The sequence below is a fragment of the Globicephala melas genome, chromosome 12, assembly GCF_963455315.2.
Source record: "Globicephala melas chromosome 12, mGloMel1.2, whole genome shotgun sequence".
NCBI classification, from domain to species: Eukaryota; Metazoa; Chordata; class Mammalia; order Artiodactyla; family Delphinidae; genus Globicephala; species Globicephala melas.
The window spans coordinates 30,755,713-30,772,250 of NC_083325.1; the positions used below are offsets into that span (position 1 = coordinate 30,755,713).

Sequence of the window (16,538 nt, forward strand, 5' to 3'; positions counted from 1 at the left end):
TCTCACACCAGTCATCATCTGCAGACCATATTTGAAGAAACTCTGACTTAGAGGACTGTGTTGACCCCCTGCTCCCCTAGAGGGAAGGAAAGGGTTTTTTTTTTAAAAAATTATTTATTTATTTTTGGCTGCGTTGGGTCTTTGTTGATGTGCACGGCCTTTCTCTAGTTGTGGTGAGTGGGGGCTACTCTTCATTGCAGCGTGCATGCTTATTGTGGTGGCTTCTCTTGTTGCGGAGCACAGGCTCTAGGCTCACGGGCTTCAGTAGTTGTGGCACGCGGGCTCAGTGGTCGTGGCACAGGGGCTTAGTTGCTCCGCGGCATGTGGGATCTTCCTGGACCAGGGCTCGAACCCGTGTCTCCTGCATTGGCAGGTAGATTCTTTTTTTTTTTTTTTTTTTTGCGGTACACGGGCCTGTCACTGTTGTGGCCTCTCCCGTTGCAGAGCACAGGCTCTGGACGCGCAGGCTCAGCGGCTATGGCTCATGGGCCCAGCCGCTCCGTGGCATGTAGGATCTTCCCGGACCGGGGCACGAACCCGTGTCCCCTGCATCGGCAGGTGGACTCTCAACCACTGCGCCACCAGGGAAGCCCAGGAGGCAGATTCTTAACCACTGCACCACCAGGGAAGCCCCAAGGAAAGGGTTTTGAACCCTTGGATCCTAAGGTCGCAGGAACCTTAATCTGTCACCTGTCTTCCATTGAGGACAGTGGATAACTGTCCCTATGTACTGACACCTCATCTTCTCATTGCCATAGAAGGCAAAGATCCCAGATGAGGTAGAGGGCCTTAATGATGCCCCCTGGCAGGTCAGTACTTCTGGAGTATACTGCGGACTTTGATTTTGGACTCAGAAAGCAGGCTAGAACACAGTCTTTGAAGGCTGCCAATTGCACTTCAGATTTGCCTCTGGGATGCCTCTTTTTCTGTACACAGTGACCCTGCCCTAAAGTAGGCTGTTTTTGGTCTCCAAGCTGTCGTCACTCCCTATTGCAGCTGTCCTCTAAACAACTTCCACTATCCTTCTATAAAACAACCCAGCCTTGTCTCTCTCCTTTTCACATCCTCTCTTGTATTCCTGTTACCTGTACAATCAAGTCCAAATGTCTCAGGTTGGAATAAACAGTCTTGCACAATTTGACCCAAATTGTGGCCTACAAGGCCTAGCAAGATCTGGCCCCTGCCTGTATTTTAAGTCTCATTTCAAGCCCCTTTCCTCCTTATCTCCTGCATGCACCCTCACCTGCTTGCAGTTCTTTCAGTTCTCTGGCTTCATGGACTTGGCCTAGAATACTCTCTACCCTGCTCTTCACTTCATTAATTATCACTTGCCTTTAAGTTTCAGTTGAGCATTATCTTGTTTTGGAGGTATTTTCTGGCCTCTCCATACAAAGCAACACCATGTTATTATCTTAGCATCTGTTTGTTTCCATTAGACCACTTAATGCTTTTTACTGGTTTATCTTTCCCTCTTACTGGATTATAAGCTCCATGAGGGCAAGGACCTTCTTGCTCATAGTTTTGTCTTCAGTGCCTAGTGAGTACATAGAGGTACTCGATAAGGATTTGTTGACTAAATTGCCTTTCACCTTCTTGTCAGTAAGTGTGTTGGTGCTTTGTGGCTCTGCAGAACTCTCACCCTCTGTGCATGTGTTACCTCTGCCAGAGCACCCTTTCTCTCATTGACTGGTCTGATTCCTTCTTGTCCTTTACCACTTCTCTAAGCAGTTCTTTGACTTCCCCAGGCAGTGCTAGTTCAATAGAGATAGCACTTTGGTCCTCTTGAATGGACTTTTCACCCTGTGTGGCGATCTTCCCTATGCAAGAGATAGATGGTATTGCCCTTGGTTTACAGATGACAAGACACAGGCTCTGGGAGATGGACTAACTTGGAAATGGCAGAAACGGGATTCAAACCCTGATTCAGGTGGTCTGTACAGCCCTCACTCATTCTATTTCACTGTGCTTTCTCTAAAAGAAACCAAATAGCAGACCCAGACACATTGGGTGAAAGAGGTGTTTTTTATTTTTTTATTATTATTTTTTTGCGGTACCTGGGCCTCTCACTGCTGTGGCCTCTCCCGTTGCGGAGCACAGGCTCCGGACGCGCAGGCTCAGCGGCCATGGCTCACGGGCCCAGCCGCTCGGCGGTCTTCCCGGACCGGGGCACGAACCCGTGTCCCCTGCATCGGCAGGCGGGCTCTCAACCACTGCACCACCAGGGAAGCCCAAAAGAGGTGTTTTTTTAAAAAAATTTCTTAAATAATGAAAGTATGTGTGTGTGTGTATATATTTTTAATTTTCTCAGAGTTAAACACAGTAAAGGGTAGACAGTAGTTCCTCCTTATCTGAGGTTTTGCTTTCCACAGTTTCAATACTTGAGGTCTGAAAATGTTAAATGGAAAATTCCAGGAATAAACAATTCATAAGTTTTAAATTGCACACTGTTCTGAGCAGTGTGATGAAATCTTGTGCCATCCTGCTCCTTCCCATCCAGGACGTGAATCATCCTTTGTTCAGCATACCCATGCTGTGTATGCTATAGGAAAAAACAGTATATATAGGTTTCAGTACTATCCATGGTTCCAGGATTTGGAACGTATCCCACGTGGATAAAGGACGGCTGTACTATTGACAAACCATTTATAAGGATGATGGAGTAAAGGGTGACCATAATATTCAGAGGATGGTGTGTATTTCATGTGCTCCCTTGATCATACTGTTGGTGACTCCTTGTGACAATGACAAATCAACATACAACCTAGTAGAAATGAGCCAAGGCGAAACACTATTAAATTCAAACTAAAGCAAATGTCAGTCATCATTTATAGTTGCTTGGAGGTATTATGAAGAGTGAAATCTAAACATTTTTGTTGAGGGGGAAAAATGTGCAAAATCAGTGTGCAAAGCCTTTAACACATTTTGCTTAAAAATACATCTTACTATATTGATAAGGGACTAGTTGAGTAAATTATGGTGGATAGCACCGTATTAATTCAGCAGTTAAAAAGAATGAGACAGGTACACCCACCCTCACACACACACACTCACACAGTGATATGGAACAATCTCTAAGATCTCTTGTTAAGAGAAAACTAAAGCAAGCAAAATAGAGTTTGTGGCATGCTAGTATTAGTATTTGATTGAAAAAAGGGGAGGACTCTATATACTTGTTATACCCAGACTACCCCGGAGGTTTGTTTTTTTTTTTTTTTTTTTGATATCTTTTTGTGTTGCTGAAATTTTTTTTAACCCATGTGTGCATTGCCTTTTTAAAAAATTGTGATTAAAAAACACATAAAATTTACTGTCTTAACCATTTTTAAGTTCACAGTCCAGTAGTGTTAAGTATATTCATATTGTTGTCCAACAGATCACCAGAACTTTTTCATCTTGGACAGCTGAAACTCTTATACTCATTAAACAGCAATTCCTCATTTTTCCTTCCCCTTTGCCCCTGAACCACTCTTCTACTTTCTGTTTCTAGGAATTTGACTGTTTTAGATACCTCATATAAATAGAATCATATACTATTTGTCTTCTTGTGTCTAGCTTATTTCACTTAGCAGAAAGTCCTTGAGGTTCTTGTATGTTGTACCATGTGATAGGACTTCCTCCTCTTTTAGGCTAAATAATATTTCATTTTTTGTTTGTACCACATTTTGTTTATATCTGTTCATCTCTCAATATATTGCCTTTTATAATCTATTTTAAAAAGTACTTTGCTTTACCCTGTGAACCTGAAAAGTTGAATGTAAACGTTGTGTGTATATGGGGCAACAGGAACATGGGTTGGGGGCAGGTTAAATGGTATCTCCCTAAACTTGACAGCAAAGAGATCGGTTTTTTCTAGTGAATGATTGCCAACTTTATGTATTGAATTTTTGCATTTGAGAGTTTTCTTGAAGTGAAACATATTTCTACTAAGAATAGAACAAAAAAAGAGGAGATTGTGTTGAAATTGAAGATACCTATGTGTACCGTGTGTCTAACATCATTTATCCCTCCATTTGTGTTACTAGCACCACTCTTGCACTAGAAATCTTAGAGCCCCTCCACCTTTATTGAAGTATAGTTGATTTACAATATTATATTAGTTTCAGTGTATAGCAAAGTGATTCAGTGATTTTTGCAGATTATACTCCGTTGTAAGATAGCCATTGTAAGATAATGGCTATAATTCCCTGTGCTATGCAATATATCTTTGTTGCTTATCTATTTTATACATGGTAGTTTGTATCTGTAATCCCTAATTTGTCCCTCTCCTCTTTGGTAATCACTAGTTTGTCTTCTGTATCTGTTTCAGTTTTACATATACATTGGAGTCCCCCTTTTCAATAACATGTTTCCTGTGCGTTGATTTTGTCTTCCTAAACAGAGTAAATTCTTGAGGGCAGGAGGCATGTCTTATGATTATATCCTATAGTGATAAGCATAATAGAAGTTGCTCAATAACTACATATTCAAGAAAGACAAGAGAGAAATGGATAAAGAGAGAAAGAGACTTCTCTGCCGAAGCGATGATTGCTTTGGTTTTTCTCTGATTCACCTTGTACTCTTCCCTACTGAAGAATTTCTTCCACTTGCAGACTAAGGGCATTGGAGGATTTGTGTGTGTGTGTGTGTGTGTGTGTGTGTGTGTGTGTCTGTTTGTGTGTGATGTTCCCTGCTGAAAGCCCAGGAGAGAAAGCAGAAGCTGGAATGGGGCCTTGAGGCTGTGGCCTGATAGTATGCAGTGAGACTTCTGTGTCGTAGCCTCAAGGGAAGTCTTAGATTTCTACCCTCTACCTAATTTCAAGCTTGGGTATTCAGCTGTCAGCAGGGCAGCTGGACCTGTACGTGCCTTAGGTGTCTTAAATTCAGTAGCACATAATAGGAATGTTTGATAAAAGTAATTTGTCTATTTTGGTGTAAGTATATGAAAGCACTTAACACGAGGCCTGGCATATAGTAGGTATCCAAGAGGTGACAGAGAGTGTTTGAGAAATATTTTGACATAGTCAAATCTTTCCCTAGGTCCCCTACCTCTATTTGTGTGCCTCCACTGCTCCCTCAGGCTAAAGAAATAGGGAATAGCAACATGGATTCTACCTTTATGAAGTTGCCAATTTCTTGTGTGTGGCTTTATGCTCAAGCAAGAAGTGTGTTCTGCTCCCACATATTTGAGAGCAAGTATATCTGGATCTAGGGATCTACTTGAAACTGCGTCGCAGCTGAAAATGTTTCAGTGTACACTAGCATGGCTGGTCACTTTGGGCAACTTTCTTGGTAGGGACCTAGCCTGAGAATCTTAGTGGGGAAATCTGAATCTCTAGGGTAGTCATGGTATAGCCAAGGACAGCTTGTTGGGTGCAGGCATGGAGAAAGGGATAAGGTAAGGGGCAAAAAGGGCTCATCTCTGTGTCATTTTCTGCTCAAAGGAAGATGTAGGCACTCATGTACCAGGGGTAGTGTTCTGGCCTGCTGTAGCTTGTCACCTCCCTGTGAATGAGTCAGTCTTGCTCCTGGCTGCCCCGTAAGGCATTTGGGGTTTAGTAGGAGATATAATAGGGAATCTAAATCAGATAGCCTTGCTTCAAATCTTACAGATCTGCATGGAGGAAGTATGCCTCCCAGGATGTTTCCCATGTGCTGCAATAAGAGGAATCCCATCCAGATCTGTGGGGGTGTCCCTCCATCCGTCTTATGTCCACTCAGCTTATCACGATCTTAAGCTTTTATCCCTTTCATCCTGTCACTGTCCTGCCTTCTGGGAAGAGCAGGGAAAAGGGTGAGGGAGGATGGGAAGAGTTAAAGAACTTGCGGTGTATGTAGATTTGCTGTCGTTAAATCCTTTCTGGAACAAAGTGTAGATGTGGAGAGGGGGATGAGTGAGCAGGTAGGAGAACAAACACATGCTGCCTGTACCACTTACCTGGCACTCAGCCTGGACCCTTGCTTGGTATTATCAGTCTCTTTCTGTGTTGTTTCTCTTTCCCATGTAAAGCATAAGCATGTATACACATGTAATTTCAAATCAATGGACCCATAACTTAATACTGTTTTTTTAAAAATAAATTTATTTATTTTATTTTTATTTATTTTTGGCTGCGTTGGGTCTTTGTTGCTGCGTGCAGGCTTTCTCTAGTTGCGGTGAGCAGGGGCTGCTGTTTGTTGTGGTGCGTGGGCTTCTCATTGCGGTGGCTCCTCTTGTTGCAGAGCACGGGCTCTAGGAGTGCAGGCTTCAGTAGTTATGGTGTACAGGCTCAGTAGTTGTGGTGCAGGGGCTTAGTTGCTCCGCAGCATGTGGGATCTTCCTGGACCAAGGCTCGAACCTGTGTCCCCTGCATTGGCAGGCAGATTCTTAACTGCTGCGCCACCAGGGAAGCCCTGGTTTTTTTCTTTAATACTGTTTTGTAATCTTTTTTCACCTTTTTTCCCAGCTTCATTGAGATATAATTGATGTGAACATTGTGTAAGTTTAAGGTGTACAGTGTGATGATTTGATACATATATGTATTGTTAACTGATTACCACAATGTGGTTAACACATCCATTACCTCACATAGTTACCTATTTTTTGTGTGTAGTGAGAATCCTTTTTCATTGGATTATGTGTTATAGACATCTTTTCAGTAAATACAGAATTAATGGCTGAATTATACTTCCATGTGTGGATATACCATAATACATTTTATTCTCTTAGTGTATAATCTGTTTATCTCATCTCTAATCAATGATGCCTTCCCCGACCCTCTTACTTAAAGTTGTGACAACCTTCCTTTCCTATCTTCCTTCTCTCCTTTACTTTTCTTTATAGCATTTAGCCCCACATGCCATACTACATATTTTTCTTATTTGTTTATTGCCTAACACGCTTCATTAGAATGTAGGCTCCATGAAAATAGGGATTTTTTTTTTTTTTTTTTTTTACTCTGCTTCTCTGTAACTAGAGCTTAGTACCAGTTCCTGGTACCTAGGTGGTGCTCAATAAATATTTGTTGAATGAATGAATTTGTTGGATTTTTGGTGTGCCTGTTGGGATTTTTATTTGTAACATATTTGTTATTATGTATATTCTATAGTAAATACCTTGGTAAATAATCTTTATACACTTGTCTATGTATCTCCTTAGGATAAGTTTCAAGAAACGGAATGGCTGAGATAAAGGATATATGCACAGTTAGAATGTTGATTCATGAAGCCAAACTACCCTTAAGAATGTTAACTTATACTAACAGTGCATGAGATTGCCTGTTTCTCCATATCACCAGTAACACTGGCTTGTGTGTTTTTTGTGTTCCTCATCTGACAGGTGAAACATTGTCTTGTCACTGTATAACATGGTAGTTGAGAATGTGACTCTGGAGCTAGCCTGATGGGACCTGAATTCTGACTCAGCCACTTACTATGTGACCTTGGGTACGTCATTTAACTTCTCTGTACCTCAGTTTCATCTTTGGTAAAGTAGGGATAATGATAGCACCTATTTCATGAGAAATAAATCAGTTAATCCAAGTAAAATGCTTTGAATAGTAACTGAGACATAGCAATTATGATTTAATTTACATCATATTTAGTCATTAAATATGATTTAATTTACATTTCTTTGAATATTAAAGATTAAACATCTTTTCAAATGTATTTTGGACAGATGTATATATTTTTTGAATCACTTATTCATGTCATGTCCTTTGCACATTTTCCCAGTAATATTTTCTTAATAATTTGTAAGAGCTAAAGTGTTGATGGTTGTATATAGTGCAGAATTGTTCCCAGTTTGTCATTTGTTTTTCACCTTTGTTTATACAATTTTTTATCTGTCTGCAAGTTTGACATTTTTAAGTAGTCAAGATAATCTTTTCCGTTATAGTTTTTGCTACTAGTTCAATGTTTAGAAAAGGCATGCTTCCCTACCTCAAAATTATAAAAATAGTTACCCATTCTTGTTGAGTACTTTGCGTGGGTGTGTATTTTTCAATCTTTAAATTTAAATCTTTGATTCATCTGGAATTTATTTCGATATGAAGATAGCAGTTGAGATCTGGTTCTGTTTCTTTTTAGTATGTCCCAAACCCCTTTATTGAAGGAGCAAGAGCAGGAGCCTTGAATCTATTCTCCCCTCCCCCAATTTGAAAGTAAGCTATCCTAGCTATAGCAAGTAGCAAATCTCCATTTTAGAGAATGAACTTAATATTTGGACTCAGTCAGTAGTCATTCATTTGTTAAACTATGGGATGAATATGCTGTGTAAAGCAGTTTGGGATCAGAACTCACAGTTGATTCTAAATGATGAGGCTGCTGGGCTCACTGGTGCAGCTTCTCTCCTGGCTCTGGAAGCTCCTCCTAAGTGGGTCCTAATTTGAGGACTTCTTTGATGGGGCCATTGTTAGTTTGGAGTGATAAGTTCTCTGTTGTTCAAAAAACAAATGATGTGACTGTAGCAGATATTTCCTCACTCCAGCCTAGGTGTATTGATAGGGTATTGGTAGAGGGAGTGTTGAATGGTAATAAACCCATTGTGTTCTAGCTCTGTCCTCATCTTCTCTTTTTGGAACTCTAGTCCCACCCAGTTTTTTGCCTCTGACTCAAGATGGAGGGAGGATGATTCTTATACAACAGAGCATCCACATATTTCATGGCAGCTACTATCTGCCAGAGATAATGAAGAAAGGTAGCTAACTCATACATGGCATATATTATCTACCAGGAACTGTTCTAAGCATCTTATATATATCAACTCTTTATGTGGTAGGTGCTCTATACTGGGTTGCATAGTGTCCCCCTAAAAATTCATATCCACCTAGAATCTATGAATGTGATCGTATTTGGAAATAAGGTCTTTGTAAGGTATAATCAAGTTATGATGAAGTCATAACTTGATTGGGCCCTAATCCAATGCCTGGTGTTCTTATAAGAAGGGGGAGACACTCACAGAGGAAAGATGACCATGTAGAGATGGAGGCAGAGATAGGAGATACGCTGCCATATACAAAGAATGGCAGGGATTACTGGCGACCACCAGAAGCTGGAAGAGGCAAGGAAGGGTTCTTTCCTAGAACTTTCAGAGGGAGCATAGCCCTGCTGACACCTTTATTTTTGAATTCTAGCTTCCAGAACTGTGAGAGAGTAAATTTCTGTTGTTTAAAGCCACCTAGTTTGTAGTATTTGCTACAGCAACCCTAGGAAACCAGTGCACGCTATTATTATCATCTCTGTTTTCAGATAAGGAAACTGAGGCCCAGAGAGGTCAAATACTTGGAAAGCTCTTTAGGCCACTGCTCTGCTGGCTGGGCACTCACTCTGAAGCTCTTGCTATTATTCTTATCAGCTCTTCACCTTTACCACAGCCTTCCCACTTCTGGTAGTGCTGAGGCTGAGCTGCTCAAATAGCTCCTTTCTCTAACACAGCAGGCTGCAGCATTTCCCCGTCCTTGCCCACTTTACACCCTAAAGCAGAAATGCCTCTCAGGAGGCTTCTGGTTGTAGCCCGATCATTTCAGCAGGTCTCTTCCTGACCCCACCCCTCCAGGTGAAATCAGGCATTTTTTTTCATTCCCTTGTAATGTCAGAAGTGTCAGTGACAATTCAGGGGAGGGTCACCAAGTTTCTTCTGGCGACTGTTTTTATGCTTCCCATTTCTGGCCCACTATATTTCCTAGAATTCCTGTCAGTAGACAGCTCAAGTCTTGTTTTCCTTTGGAGATTTCAGGATCTCACACATAGCTCACATGGCACATGTCACAGTTCATGGCTGTGAGCAGAGAAGGAACAGCTTCATGGTAGCATTGGCTGCGAGGGCCCTGGTCACTTGTTCTCGATTAACTCAACCCACAGCAGTGGCTCTCTCCCCTGCCAAAAAGAATGGGAGGATAAGGGTATTATTTGACCCAGCTCATCTCCCTGAACAGCACCTTGTCAGCCGTGGTCTCTTCTGCTGGCATCCCAGAAGAGGTTTCCTCCCTCTGCATCCCATTGCTGGCTACAGAATCTTGCCTGTTTTCTAATATAGACCTTTTGCTTTGGATCCTGATCTTATTCTCAACTCCTCTCACTAAACTGTAGCTCCGGGAACTCAGGAACCATATCTGTTTTGTTTGCTGCTGTATCCCAGGACTGAGTAAAGACTTGGCACTTATTGGCCCCTGAAGAAATGTTTATTGAATGGAAAAATGAATATTGACCATGAAGCTTTGGAATCCTGGTTTTTCTTGCTTCGTGCTGAAGTCAAGAACCAGATTAAGACCTTTAGAGGCCTCGGGGCTTCCCTGGTGGCACAGTGGTTAAGAGTCCACCCGCCAATGCGGGGGACACAGGTTCGTGCCCTGATCCGGGAAGATCAGTTGCCGCGGAGCAACTAAGCCCGTGCGCCACAACTACTGAACCTGCGCTCTAGAGCCCGCGAGCCACGGCTACTGAGCCCATGTGCCACAACTACTGAAGCCCGCGCGCCTAGAGCCTATGCTCCACAACAAGAGAAGCCACCGGAACGAGAAGCCCACACACCACAACCAAGAGTATCCCCTGCTCACCACAACTAGAGAAAGCCTGCGCACAGCAACGAAGACCCAACGCAGCCAAAAATAAATAATAAATAAATAAATTTATAAAAAAAAACAGAAAAGAACTTTAGAGGCCTAAGCAATAGGAAGATTATGATGTTCCTCGTAATTTTAGCCCTCAGTATATATTTCAAAAACAATATTAAACACAAAATAAGTGTAAGGAAATCTAGCAAAGTATAAGGAAAACCCAGCAAAATTTTGATATTTACCATGGTGACTACCTGGATAAATATAAAATAATTTAAAACATTTGTTATTATTGTTTCTGCTTTGCCAGTTCCCTGAGCATGTGCTGTCAGATAATCCTGCCTGGACCAGCCCCTTCCTTACCTTGGACTTCACCTTCATTTCCTCTTAACTCCATCTGCTGAAGCTGCCAGCCAGCCCCTTTCACCCCGCAGTGGTGTCCAGACCACTGAGAGCCCAGCCTGGGCTATGCTCCGGGCTCCCTGGGGCCTTGCCAAGAAGGTCAAGTAGAACATGCGCACTGCTAAAGAGTCCCTCACAATGAGAACTCCCATGCTGAGTTGTGATTTATAGTCAGCATAGCATTTTGTGCCACGTGATTACACTTCAGCCGTTTTTAGTTGTAGTAATCTGCTTCAGTGATCCTGGATGTGGAAAGTCCAGAAATTTTCCTGTGTTCCTCCTTCCTAGATCACTGAGAGAGAAGTCAAGATGCAGGCCCACTTTGCTTCCTGTATTAACATGGGCCTTGTTGAGACCATTCAGTGAGGTAAGGTATGATTCTGGAAGTGAGCCCAGGCCTCAAATAGGCTGTTCCAAGGCTGTGACCCATAATTAAATCCTATTACTGCTTGTTTCCATAGAGTTTAAAATAGTGTTGGAAACCTCCTAGGGAAAAAAGCACCACCGTAACTTCTTGGCTAAGGAAGTAGTGTGTGCTGGCCAGAGCAGAAGAGGTAGCCAAGGCTCCCAGGTTCTATTCTGGACCTGTTGATTTGAGGTGTGACATTCAGCAATCTGAGATGGTGTCCTGTATCTCTGATGGTTTCTCATCTTTACCACAGAGACTGTGCTTGCAGGGAGAGAGGCCAACACACGGATCCCCTGTCCTGTAGGAGAGTTTCATCATTAGAAGTCTTTTCTTTCATTTGAATTTCCACACACACCCCTTTCCCCCCCCTTTTTTTAAAATGAAGAAATATCTCCCACAGAGTTAATATAGGAACCTAGCAATATCGTCCACGTTTTACTTGACTTCATTTTATCAGAATTGCTTTCCTTTTAGCAGTGTGATTAGATTAGCTTTTGTAAGGGATGGGAACTTTGATAGGGTTTAGGAAAAGGAAGGGAAAGTTTGTGTGTGGCACACGCCTTGGACAACCAGAGCGTAACATGAGGGGACCAGGTACACGATAAACTAGATTGGGAAGAACAAACTTACATCCCTGGAGAGCCAGGCATATATTAGATGTCTTTGCATATTTTCTTATTTAATATCATAATACAAATCAATAAGTTATCATTTCCATTTTTGCACATGGGCAAGCTGAAAAAGAAATTATGTAACTTGCCCAAGGTCAGACAGCTAATACAAGGCTGAGCTATGATTTATTTCTCCTCAGGTCTGTCCAATTCCAAAGCCCATGTGGTTTTTATAGAGCTCTTCTGTCTCTGACAAGATGTAAGAAAGGAGGGTGGGGAAAGAAGAGAAGATGGGGAGATACCATCTTTCTTTATCTCACAGTTTTGCTTGTTTAGACGTGTTTAGCCAGAGCATCCTGTTTATAGACTAGTACTAGGTTCTATATGTAGATATGGTGCAACAACATATGTGGGAAAGATAACCAATTGACTGTAGGGGAGGATTAAAAAAAGTCTTTGTTCTTTACCTCTAGGTCTTCATTGCAGTGTAACTCACACTATCAAAACACCACTGGTAACTCCGGTGTACTGTTTAAGAGGCCCTGTCATATCATCCAAATAAAACCTGTTGATGTGTTCCAAGGAATAAGCCATGATGGCGGCAGAGGTGAGGGTGTGGTGTGGCCTTACTGCGTGAACTGGGAGGTGGTGGCACCTGTTATGTGGCTATTACAGTGAATTATTACTGAGTAAACAAGAGATGTCTCCCTTTTGCTTTTTCAAGGGAGACCAGATGGCGGTGGGTGTTGGCCCAGATCCAGGGGAGCCTGGCCTCTGGCTGGCAGAGGAGACAGCTTAAGGGTGTCAGGTGATGGAATAAGAAGAGACAGGGCTGGTCTGTTAAGTGGTATAATTTCAGGGGGCACCAAGAATACGTCTTGACCCTCAAAGACTTGCCTCAGCTATTTGCTGTTGCTTGGAATTCCACAAGTGAAATTTCTTTCCCTTAAGTCTTTTGAGACCCTATTAAAAATGAAGAAACTCCAGGAAAGGGTTTGATTATGAAGCGTCTTGGTCATGTAAGTAGAAGTATGAATGAGTTTATGAGATTGATTTCTGAGAACTAGACTAAGGCAGGGACAGAGAGGAGAAAGCATTGTGCCCCCAGTCATAGTGACGGGAAGGAGACACCACTGAGATTGAGATAATGGCCCTGAGAAGAGAAGTTGGGTTCCTAAAGAAACACCTTGTTTTTTTTTTTGTTTTTTTGTTTTTATTTATTTATTTATTTATTTTTGCGGTACGCAGGCCTCTCAGTGTTGTGGCCTCTCCCGTTGTGGAGCACAGGCTCCGGACGCGCATGCTCAACGGCCATGGCTCACAGGCCCAGCCGCTCCACGGCATGTGGGATCTTCCCGGACCGGGGCACAAACCCGTGTCCCCTGCATCGGCAGGCGGACTCTCAACCACTGCGCCACCAGGGAAGCCCCAGAAACACCTTGTTTTCTTCACAGTTTTGCCTGAGGAAAGATAAGGAGCTGAGAGTGGGGGGAATGGAGGCTCTTGAACTCCAGAGGGGATGCTGGGTAGAGAGATTTCCCCACCAGTGTGCTGGATATGCAGTCATGGTGTTATCTGGAGAACAGCTGACAGGCAGAATGTAATAAGGAGTGTAGAACCTTTGAGTCTGTGGTTTGCTCTGATGTCCTCAGACAAGACCATCACAGATCTTAGGAAGCAGGAGGCAGCTTCCCATAAATGATGTAAAATGGTGGCGCAAAAGAGGCCACCGATGACAACATGGGCAGGGTACTTCCTCAGTGGCCGCTGGTCACAGACAGCTTTTGGTCTTGATTTCCCAATGAGCTGTGCTGCGATAGGGCTTTACCAGAAAGTAAATAAGCCTTGTCCAAAGCAGTGACAAAGCACTTAGGGTATCCATGCAAAGTGCAGTTCCCTCTTGTTCTCTAACTTTGTGGAGCCAAAATAACTAAGCCAGAGGTGCCAGCATAGCACCTGGGATTCAATCTTCAACTTTTGTGGATTGAATTCGCTACTGGTTGACTGTTCATCTTTCATTTAGCAGTGCTCCCAAACTGCCTTTGTGATCTGAATTCTCACATCTTTCCTCCCTCAGGGAGTCTGACAGAGACAGCTCAAATCTCAGTGCCTTTCCCAGCTCCTCACAGTTGGGTTCATGGATGCCCTTTACCCTCAGGCTTCAACTTCTACTTTGTCCACATTTCTACCCTAAGTCTGGAGCATTTTCTTTGGATCAGACTTTCGGCTTCATTCAGGCCTCTAAGGTTCTCACTTCTTTCAGCACATTTTCCTAGAGAACTACCTGAAGAATGGTCTCTACCCCTCACCTCCTAAAGTTTGACATAATGTGAACCTCCTTCCTTACTGGAATCAGCACAGTTCTTTGGAAATTTCTGGATATACCACACCCCTACCTCTCTTCCCAACCACCTTAGCCTCATACACAAGATCTAGTGATGTAGCTGGATCTGCTGATCACCAGGATTTTGGAGCCAGTGCCCCCAGCAGGGAGGAACTCCTGGGCATGTGCCCTGAGTGACAGTTCTGTCCACCAGTCTCTGCCTCTCCTCCATCTCACCTTTTTTTTGGCTTTTCCCTGAGAAGGACCCCCTAGCCCTGTCCAGGACTGTAACCCTGCTGTCAGCCCCTTATCAGGGGCTATGACCTTTGCTTTCCAATCTCTTCTGGGCCAGGTCCCTTCTCCGATACTAGAGACTTTTCCTACAGCTACGCTTTGGTAAGTAGAGTTCTGCCCATGCACTGATATCCCAGTGTTGACCACCTTGAACTCTGTCTACTGCTCTCTTTGGGCTGATTGGCTGTCTTGCTGGTCTGTACAGCTATGCTTCTGGAACAAGGCTCTTAGGCTTAGTTGAGCCCCTGTCCTGAATTTCATGTTAGCTCTCCAACTGCCTCTGCCTCAAAAAGAGCTTTTAATATGCATTTATAAAGCTCCAAAAGGGAGATAGAGAATATAACATTTCCTAGACTTATTTAACTAGAAAACCTTTTTTTTTTCTGGCTGAAGAAAATTGTTAAAATCTGACAGAGTATGGTGCTTGGTGGAGCACAGTTTTGGGAAGTACAAGGCTTTATCCTAAAGGAATGGACATCAAATGGAGGAATTCCAGGTAAAGGTAATGTGACAGTCAGTGAAAAAAATTCTTTGGGGATAGGAAATGTCTCCTGGGACTCCTCATTCAACAAGTGCCCACTGAGCGCCTGCTGTTTATGTCTCTGCTGGAATCACACCATGTGTGTGACTACTTAACTGTGTGTCTGCAGAAGGCCGGCTCTGATCTGGAGTGGAGCCCAAGGTGGAGAGGGAGGTAGGGTTGCTACATTCTTTCTCCCATGTTTAGGTCCTCTTCCCCTTTCCTCCAGTGGAAACAGGAAATGGTGAATGGGGTGATGCCATCATGGCCACAGATACATCAGCTTTTGGATCCAAGGAAGGAGGGCTTCTCTGAGGCTTCTTTCCCTAGGTTTGACCTCTTCCAGGATTTCTCTAGTACTTTTGGGCACCCCATCTCTCCCACTCTGGGACTGTTCATCTCCACGTTAGTCCCAGTTCTCACTGCTGGTTCAAGATTTTGATTTTACATATGGGCATCAGTGCCAAGTGGTATGGAGGTCATTTTTATGGAATGGGTGTGACATTATAAATTTTCTACTTTGCCTATGAAATCCCTCTTCTTTTATAGCTCATGGGCAGTCCAGACTATAATAATTTTTTTCAGTCCTTCAGTGAAGATAAACCCATGTCTGGGAAGGGCAGTCTTGCAGCCATTTAAATCTGTCAGGGTGGGTGACTAAGTGCCAAGGGCATAGCGGGTAACCAAAGTGGAAGCCATCACTTCCTCTGAATGTCATTCTCAACCAGGACAGGAACAGATCCCTTGAAGCAGATAGAAGTCACTAAGGCTCTTGACTAAGGCCTTTTGAGACCCTGGTATATGGATCTTTCCTGTCATGAGTGAGATCTTTGTTTGGCTGATCTTAACTCAGTTGGCTTGAGCTAATCATAGAACAAACTAGATGGAAAGGCTCAGCGTTGAACTTTCCCTTAGGTATGGTGTTCTCTGAACATCAGCAAATAGCATCCTCCCACCTTAGGGGCCTTGGCCTGTGACAATTGTCCATTTCTGCCACTTCCTCTGAAAGACCATGGTTTTAACTGTGAAGATCAGTGAGTGAGTTCACTTGCAGGAAGGTGGAAAGAGGGCTTGAAATGGGCATTTAGAGATCTTAAATAGAGCCAGCCAGTTACTTGTTCATTCTATAGGTGTTTATAATTATTAGTTTGTCTATAACTGCAGAAGGCTTACTTTCCCCAACTAGTCTTTCCTAACAGGCTCCCTACATGAAGACATTTCCTAAGATTCTTTCCTTAGACCTGTTCTCTCCTCCCTCTATAAACTGTCCCTGGGTGATGTCATCTGTGCTTATCAAAAACTCTCAGATCTCTATCTCCAACCTAAATCTCTCTTCTAGTTCCTGACTCATGATGACCATACACTATTGATATTATAACCTGGGTGTCTTAAGCCAGATTACATTCTTCATCAGCCCATCCTCTTCTCCCTATTCCTGCATTCCTTCCTGTTTTTATTCCTCTCACTT

At 43.0% G+C, this 16,538-nt stretch overlaps 1 long non-coding RNA gene across 14 annotated transcripts in view; it reads left to right on the forward strand.

Annotated features, from left to right (window-relative positions):
* Positions 1–16,538, forward strand: part of LOC115864076 (uncharacterized) — a 116,360-nt gene that overhangs the window by 57,445 nt on the left and 42,377 nt on the right. For 9 of the 14 annotated variants that reach the window (XR_009566146.1, XR_009566151.1, XR_011377887.1 and 6 more), the window contains 2 exons: positions 7,295–7,401; positions 12,407–12,540. The exons of 1 other annotated variant lie outside the window; for it this stretch is intronic. This is a non-coding gene — a long non-coding RNA (uncharacterized lncRNA). Of the gene's footprint in view, positions 1–7,294; positions 7,402–11,201; positions 11,281–12,406; positions 12,541–16,538 lie in introns of all 14 variants that reach the window. 4 more of the 14 variants (XR_009566144.1, XR_009566148.1, XR_009566147.1 and 1 more) reach the window with 4 other exon arrangements.